Source organism: Lycium ferocissimum, chromosome 11 (genome assembly GCF_029784015.1).
Source record: "Lycium ferocissimum isolate CSIRO_LF1 chromosome 11, AGI_CSIRO_Lferr_CH_V1, whole genome shotgun sequence".
In the NCBI taxonomy this organism is placed as follows: Eukaryota; Viridiplantae; Streptophyta; class Magnoliopsida; order Solanales; family Solanaceae; genus Lycium; species Lycium ferocissimum.
This window is the reverse complement of record NC_081352.1, coordinates 856783-865967: the sequence shown is the minus strand read 5'-3', so window position 1 is coordinate 865967 and position 9185 is coordinate 856783. Positions and strand designations below refer to the sequence as shown.

The 9185-nt window shown below is 37.6% G+C and overlaps 1 long non-coding RNA gene across 1 annotated transcript; it reads right to left on the bottom strand.

Annotated features, from left to right (window-relative positions):
• Positions 1-349: 349 nt before the first annotated feature.
• On the bottom strand, positions 350-3648 carry LOC132037318 (uncharacterized). The gene is made up of 2 exons (XR_009409832.1): positions 2827-3648; positions 350-699 (listed from the first exon to the last, which is right to left on the bottom strand). It is a non-coding gene; the product is annotated as an uncharacterized LOC132037318 (long non-coding RNA).
• Positions 3649-9185: the final 5537 nt, after the last annotated feature.

Below are 9185 nucleotides of genomic sequence, written 5' to 3'. Positions count from 1 at the left end.
GGTCGGTAATTTGCAATTTCTGAGAAAATTTTGCAAAAAACAGACCTCATGAGGTCGGTAATTTGCCATATGTTGGATAATTTTGCAGAAAACCGACCTCATGAGGTCGGTAATTTACAATTTCTAGGAAAATTTTGCGAGTAAAACCGACCTCATGAGGTCGGTAATTACGATTTCAGTAAATACGACCCAAAACCGACCTCATGAGGTCGAGATTTTTAAAAAAAATGGTAGCACCTAATGTTATTCCATTTGCCCCCCCCCCCCCCCCCCGTCAAGATGAAAATAATTTTACTTTCAACTAAAACCAGCTCAAGTAGCTGCCAACAATATACCAAACTACTATAAATACATAAAACATTAAGCTACTATTACAACACATATATTACAACCACCAATACATCAAATTCAATTCGAAACTACTTCAAAGTTGAATAAAAACGTCAATCAAACATTCACAAGAGACATTAAGCTACTTCAACCTTCGCAAACATCAAAACAACATTAAACAACTTCAACATTTGCAAACATCCACAAAACATTAAACTAGTCTACACTATGTGGCATTCCGTAAGCTATGCCAAACCTAGTGGGACCACCAACACTCTCAAGCCACCTTTCCCTCATTTGTTCTTCTGTCAGCTGTGTGTTGGGTCGCTAAGTACAAAGAAACTCCGCCTTTGAATGTTGATATTGATTCTGAAATAAAAAGGTAAAATTAGCAACCAACTTAAATCTCGAATTCAACAGAAAAAACTATCAAACATTTAGTAAACAACCAAAATAGAACATGGTTGAAATCAATACTACTAAAAGGAAAACAAGTCAATACTACTAACAATTTTTTCTTTCCTTCAATATCAACTAGCATTCAATAAAGCCTAACATAGTTTTTACTATTACTTAAGGCAATGGAAAAATCTACTTGGTTGGGACTTCAAGGATCTCACACTTTTTTCCCATTCTGTTACTCACCTTGAAGATTGCATTTCATGTCCTAATGACTTCAACCTATCACATTTACCTGAGAGTTCTTTCAACAACATCTCCTCAAACTATTTTCATTGCTAAGGAAGGAATAACAACAGTCCTTAATTCAAGAAGCTCGGTTCTCGTTGAGGCTAACCCTTCGTCTGGAAGCTATGATGATCTCAAGGTCTATATAATTCCTTTCAATTGTTTTTATGTTTTTTTTTTACAAATTTCTACAACTTGTGTTGGCAATATAGCAGGTGCTGGTGTACTTACTATTTGCATTGCTGACTAGCACAAGATAACATCAACGTGTAGACTACAATTCTTTCAAGATTTGATTTGATTTTCCTTGTGACATTAGGATGTACTGTCAAGGCAAGGTAAATTAAAAAAATTATCACTTACAACACTATAGGTGAAAGAAAAGTTTGTGTAGTGCGAACTTCATTTGCTAGTTTCTGAATGTCATACAGCCAGGACAGAGATTTCAGGAAATATTTTTGGCAGAGTGTGTTTCCCTACTTATTGATACAAGCTTGAGGAATGAATAACTTCTGTCGACATAACGCTGTACTGTTCTAATTTTGAAGAGTGGTTTTAATGTTCTTATAAATGTAGTGTCAGTTTAATGTCTTGAACTTCAACTGATCATTTTGTCTCTACATTGGATCATTTGTCTTCCCTACTTGTGGAATTAGACTCGATATATTATTGTTGTTGTATTGTATCCTTTGTCTAATACTTAAAACGTGCAGAAGTTAAAGGATCTTCTTATCTAATCATTGTGTTTTATCTCAAATGCTTAAGATAAAAGATTACGGACTCATCAACTTCATGAGTTTAGATATCCAGGCATGATGTGATTAAGAGTGTAAAACTTTATGGTTTTTAGATTCTGTACTCTTTTTCAACATTTAATGCATTATTTTTTAGCTTATTTATGAGACATTGTTAGCTTCTTCAATTCCTAAATTGCTTTGTATGTCTAGAGCAAACGAATCAGTGTATAGGCGCCCCTTTGGTGTTTATTTCTCAGATATAGATTTAGTTAAATGTTTGAATTTGTCTACCACTTTATACTTATGATAATCCTGCCCAGAGTAAATTAAGCTGCTTTTGGATTTTATCAACATGATAATTCAGTAGCTTAATCACTGGGAAAACCAAAAAGAGTAATAGTTTAAGAAAGATTTATGTCAACAGGTAAGATATTGCTACTCATATAATCAGTAGGTGTGAGCTTTAGAACTGTTTTCAACATCCAAAATCCTGAGCCCTTATCCTTACAAATACAGGCACACAATTCACAGTTATTTACACAAAAAATAGAGTTGAGCAGTTAACTGAAGCTTTCTTTAAGCACAACTGTTATAATGATCAGTGTTGTGATTGCATTGATATTGAGTCTAAGCGGTATCAAGGATCAAGTTTTATTCAAAAGATGTAATCTTTGTGGTTTTTTTGGATGGGAATTGCACCACCCAAATCCAATTGGAAGCTGATTGGGGACGGAGGCTATAGTAGAAGAAGCAGGTTGCCTACACCAGCACAACTACCATGTAATTTTATCCATAACAAAGCAACTAGCATTTATACCACCAACAAAGGTCTTATATTTCCAAACTCTTGCTACTTTTAATGATCTCAGCCATGATTAAAGAACTTCAGTAGTCCATAAGATGTCAATAACAACTCTAATTCCAGATTATGGTCATTTAACAATGAGGTTCCTCTTCTATGAGAACATTTTCGCTGACAATTATAATAAAATAGGATAAAGCTTACAAGTGAGTCTCTCAAGCGTTATTACCCAATTCAAAGTGATTGGTAACTTTGGTTGCAAGAACGTACCAATATACTTCCAAATTCCAACAACAACAACCAGTGCTAGTAATTTCAACTGTCATGTGATGAACTGCATAAGTGACCAGTTAGTAGCTTCCATAGCCGTGTACAGTATGTCAATTCATAAGTTTCTTCTTGGCAGTACATTGATTTTTTGAGATAGTTAACAGTATCCAGCTATTAACAGTTACTAATATCATTCAGATCATGAAAGATCAATATAATGAGCAGACACCAAATTGTTTTCCCATAAACACTGGGTATAATATCAACTGTCAAAATCATTCGAAAAGATAAATTTCTCAGTTTCTACTGGTAAGGAAAAAAAAATAGTCATATTCAATCCAAAAGAAGCAGAGAACGTGAAGAATTCTCCAACAACAGAAAAGAATGGACAGTCTATAAACAAACATGTAAAGCTCATAAAACCATAAATCCAAAATCACATGTTACAACGGAATCAGGAATATTATATGCAACAAATTTCTGTCCAAAATAGTCAAATAACATGTAGAAAAATGTAAGAAAAAAGTCATCCCATGCTAAAGAAATAGTTACAAGACCCAATCGCTACAACACTCAATCTCCAACTATAGAAGCCAAAACAAGCTTGATAATTACACCTCTGTTTGAACAAGTTTGAAAATTTACTCAAATTAATAATAGACAAAAAAGAAAAAGTAATATTGTCAATTCCACAACTAGTAATACTGAGGAATTCCTTAGAACTCTAATTCTAAGTACAGGAATTCACTTTGTAAATCAGAAACAATATTAGGCAAACTCTTTTTTCAATGTCATTTCTTAGCCAAGAAAAGAAAGAAAGCATACCTCAATGGTTGGCCGGTACGGGGACGGCAACGGCGGGGCCCAGGTAGGTGCGGCGACGGTGACTGGCAGGAATGATAGTGACGTTGACGGCGTTGTTAGGGTTAGAGAGAGAGGGGCAGAGAAAACGTGAGAGGAAAAGAGAGAGAAATGTTTATTTGGGGGATCTGTGCGTTTTAATTTTATGACTAATTTTACCGACCTCACGAGGTCGGTATATTTAATAATTTTATTTTTAATTTAAAGAATACCGATCTCGTGAGGTCGGTATTCTTTTAAATTAAAAATAAAATTATAATATTTAGCATCAAATTAATTTCCGATCTAGTGAGGTCGGTAAATTATTTTTTCAAATTTTGGTATAATATTACCGACCCCATGAGGTCAGTTTATTTTAAGAAAAATTAAAAAATAATTATTACGACTTTACCGACCTCATGAGGTCGGTTTTTTTCCGACCTCAAATGAGGTCGGTTTTTTGAGGTCGGGAAATCCTATTTTTTTAGTAGTGGTGGCTTCCCTAATCCTTATGTTTTACTTTGTCTTCGCTCCTCTTATCTTGCAACCGGTATCGGGATAGGTCTTTGGTTCACCCATAGCCGTGTCCTGTTTTCCCCTCGATACTAACTTCATCTCGGTAATTTAGTTTAACCCACCTTTACATCTTTCCTTAATGCTGCCGAATATTATAATTCTTATTGTTATTCTACCGAATCCAAAATTTTCTCATTAAGTACCCCGCTTGGTCTCATCCCCAGCATATAAATATTCATAGGTAACATAACTACTCTGTACACTTGTGTAAAGTATATTCCATCCTAGTCACCGGTCTTTCCTCTCGGTTCATTCTACTCACATATCCTCTCCGTACTAACATTCGCTTGTAGCTCATACTTTGTCATACTCCTTTCCCTTCCTTTATTCACTCCTTCGATTTTCCTCACTTCCTATTATAGGAGGTTTTCTAATATTCGGTGAACTCTTTTATTTTCATTCATAGGAGCAGCGTCTTTTCATTCCTTCAAAAATTTCCAAACTACCAACCGTTGTTCCTTTTATTACAATTGTCAATTCGTTTCTGCCTCCTTACGATACCTTCTTCGATATGCCGATATGTTTGAACTGCGCTTCCGAGCTAATAAATTTCCCCTTCGGAACATGAGAACGCCATATTTCTTTCAAGTCCAACATGTTTTTCCCCTTATTAAGGAGGTCCTAACACACAATGGTTTTGAGATATCCATCGCCTTCGGCACTTATCTTTCTTCGACTTAGAAATCTCTTAACATCGTTGCATGGCCTAATCATTCTTTCTCTTACTTCTCATTCCTCGTCGTGGTCACTATCTTTTCGTCCCACTTGTCGAAGTCTATTCTCCAACCCCACACATTCTCTTTTGTTCCATACTACCACACTCCTATCCCCTTTCACTCGCCTACCTTCGAATGTTTACCCAAATAGTCCCGTGCTTTGCCCGTCGTCTCTCTTGGAGGCTTTACTCACTCGTGTTTCTTACTTTTTGTCACGACCCAACTCGGGCCGTGACGAGTGCCCGATACTTGTACCGGACACCCCTTGTCTATCATATTACCTTTATTACCAGAGGTTGGCCATATGAATCGCTCCATTTTTTTTTTTCGACATACACATTAGTAGCATACTAGTATACATAGACAATAAGCTTTGACAATACATTATACTGGCGACAAGGACAAGTCGAACACAAAACGTTTACGTGCATAGCCGTTGTCTACGAGCCTCTAACATAGTATACATATACATAGGAAAGGCGAGGCATCTTGTCGTGCCCGAATACATATACAAGAGTAGTACCAAAAGATTGTGGCTCGGATAAGCTGGAGGCGCTGCTATACGCTCGATAGAACTCCTAGAAACCGAGTCCAAATCTACACTCGCCGACTCGCGCGTATGAACGCAACATATGATCACAGAAGGGACGTTAGTACAAATAGTGTACCAAGTATGTAAGGCGTGGAGGTAAACAATGCAAGTATAAACATAAGTAAGGATCACCATGTCATAGGTTCGGTGGGCATACAATGAAGTAAGAAAATAACCGTACATAGGAAGGCCTCTTTTAGCCGGATACTATGCGTGCTTATCTTAGGAAGATATCTCTTATCATAGACATAGAAAATAGAGAGCGTAGTATGACATACCTTATCATATAATATCATGTCGTACTATATCATAGGAGATCATATCATACCATAGCATGGCGTGTCATAGCATATCATGGCATAGCATAGCGTGTCATAGTATATCATGGCATGGCATAGCGTGTCATAGTATATCATGGCATGGCATAGCGTGTCATAGTATATCATGGCATAGCATAGCGTGTCATAGTATATCATGGCATAGCATAGCACCGAACAACGTCGGCTCGCCCACTTAGCACCGAATATATCGGCTCGCCCATATATCCGCGTCCGGCATCCCGCGTCCGGATGATAAGCTACCGACGGTGTGCAATGAAACATAGTTCCCTTTCCAATTCCTAGGTATCCTTCCCCCATATCCCCATATATATATACATATAGCATATCATATTATATCATGTCATGTTATGTTGTCATAGACATTTCCTCACCTTCAGCATCATTATTTCCATCATAGAATCATAGTCGTCATTTTTAATAAGGACTTTCAAAAAGTGTGTACAACTTTAATTTGGAGAAAAATAAATATTTTAGAAAACATTTATAAATTTTTAGAAAGAAAAACAAGCCTTGGAATCGATGGACTAGTTAAAGCAACTATCTCTTATTAGTCGAGACTAATAACCAAAGGTTTCCTTTAGATTCTACTTCACAATAAGTCAAATAAAACAATAAAAAGAAAATCCGGGGAACAAAAGGGGCCCACCTCGGGCCAATTGAGGTGGCGACCAAATTTACGTATATTATAATTCATGGCGTCCCTTGTGAGGATCTTAGCACGGTCCTATTTGTATAAGCTCTAAATGTCTAGGAAGTTTTTCCAACAATTTGCGCAATTTCTAATTCAATTTCATTGAATGAATAGTGGTTAATTTCAAACTCGGATTCCTAGGAAAGGAATTGTCCCCGAGGCTCGTATCCAACTTAGTACGTCTACGACATGCCATAGAAAGAAGGGTGAAGCCTTACATACCTCTTTCCACTCCTTTTGCTACTTCAAATTTACGTTGCAATCTCGTCAAAACGCGAATTGGTCATGTTTACCAAAACTCTCATTAGTATACTTAGAGTTAGAATCTTAAGGAACCACTTGGCTACCGAAATTTCTAAAGCACTTCCTCTCGTAAATATACCATCCTCAACATTCAATTTAGTCAAATTCTCATCAAACACAATCCGGGAATTCAAACCCGGCCAAACTATTAACATAATTCAATAACTACATTAGCGGTTCACATATTTCATTCAAGACGCATAATCTCAATTTTCCACTTTCTTCAAAGCCTTCCAACTTCGATGAGTACGATAGCAACCTTTTAATATATATTCCAACAACATCATACTAACCATATTGTCTTTCATGCATGCAAAGAAACATTGCATTCCATTCGTATAATTTCTAAACAAGTCTCCACTACAACAACTTCACTAAGGCCCCTAGACATTCATTAGCAGCATAGGATTCACAATATAACGACAACCAAAACACTACACAAAAATTAACTCATTAACTCCCATACTATACCACAACCTCACGGCCACACTTCATGCATGCACAACTACATTCTCTTCCAAATTCATTCAACTTCCATCTTCCACATATCATTCACAACCATAACAACCAAACACTAAACAAAATAATTGAGATATGATTCTTATTCATATATGAACATACACGGCCACATACTAATTTCCTTTCCTTCATGAATTTCATCCATTTTAGCATACTACAACACATATAAACCATGTATAACACATAAAACAAGATTAGAATTTACCTTTCTTCTTCAACTTCTCACTTGCCTAACTCTTGGCAACTTGTATGATTTTGAACCTTTCTTGTTCCAACAACAACTTCACCTTGTTGTTCACCCTCTACTTGCAGAAAATAATTTTTGAAAGAATTTTATAAATTTTCCTTGAATTTCTTGCTATGGCCGAATGGCCCTTTGGATTTTCTCCTTCTTTTCTTTCTTTTGCTCTTCTTGAAGTCTCTAGACAATTTTGTGATAAAGATGACTTAGTCATCTATTTAATTCCCATGAGTTAATTAATCATGGGCCTAACCCATGTACATGGCCGGTTGGGCCTTCAAATTTCTAAAAAAAAACTTTCAAGCCCACTTATTTTTTTGGGCTAGTTCTTGTAGTTCATGAAACATTTTTTCCAACTTCCAAATTTGCCCTTCGTCTTTCTCCATATTTTCACGAGTCATATTGCGAATTTCCTTTTATGCCCTTGACTTCCTCATTAATTCCGCTTTCTAAATTTTTCATAAGCAAACTCATATGCCAAACAAAATAAAATATGGCCTCGCTTGTTGTCTTCCCGCGATTGTTTCGAATTATCCGATTATACTAAAATGCGGGTTATGACACTTTTCACTTTGTCCGACATTTTGATGTCCTTACTGTCACGACCCAGCTCCGTAGGCCGTGACTGGTGCCCTACTTAGGCACCCAAACAAACTTACGTTCCAAATTGTCATATTATAGTAGCGAAAACGCACGTCACACGAATACGGTAAAACGAATGCCGTCCCTAAGAGGCCGCCGTGCAAAACCATCAAATCAAAATCAAAACCGGCGGAATGTACATCGCCCCGCACACACACACACACATACATACAAACGGACGGACCATATCGACTATAGTAGCATACGGGCCGCTTAAGGACGCAAAACGAACTATATGCGAACAAGCCGGACCCACGACCCACAAATATGACTACAAAAGCCTCTACAAACAAACGAGCATACGAACATATGACGGACGTGGCCTCAACGCCGTGCCCGAACGGTCACAAATGCGAATATACATAGCAAAACATATATACCAAGTATGAGCTAGGATCAAGGGGAGCACTCCAAAATAGCGTAATGAAAAGCCTAAACTGGGATCTCAATCGAGCACTCGTACTCGCGCGGCACGAAACGCGGCCCTCGAAGAAGAGAGGGGGTCGCACGGAAAAAGTCGAGTATCGCAAAGCCGGGCGTGCCGTAATCCAAATCAAAGGCCGGAGTCGAAGGTACGAACAAATACGAGAAATAACGAGATCGGACTTTGTGCGGAATGCAAATGTACAGAGAATGCAAATAAAAATCATGTAGAAGGCTCAGAATGTGGTCACCCCCCGACGGCAACTGAAAGACATCATACTCCGTAAGTTTTCAAATCTCCGTACATCTCCGAACACATCACAAAGTCACACACATCCGTCATCGAACATATCGGATGCCATATCACGTCGCAACACCATAAACGGTAACCGGCCCTATGGCGAGGTCTCGAAAAAACCCTAAAATCATTTTGGGCCCAAGTGTCACAAAACGCACGATCACGGAAGGCCGGAAT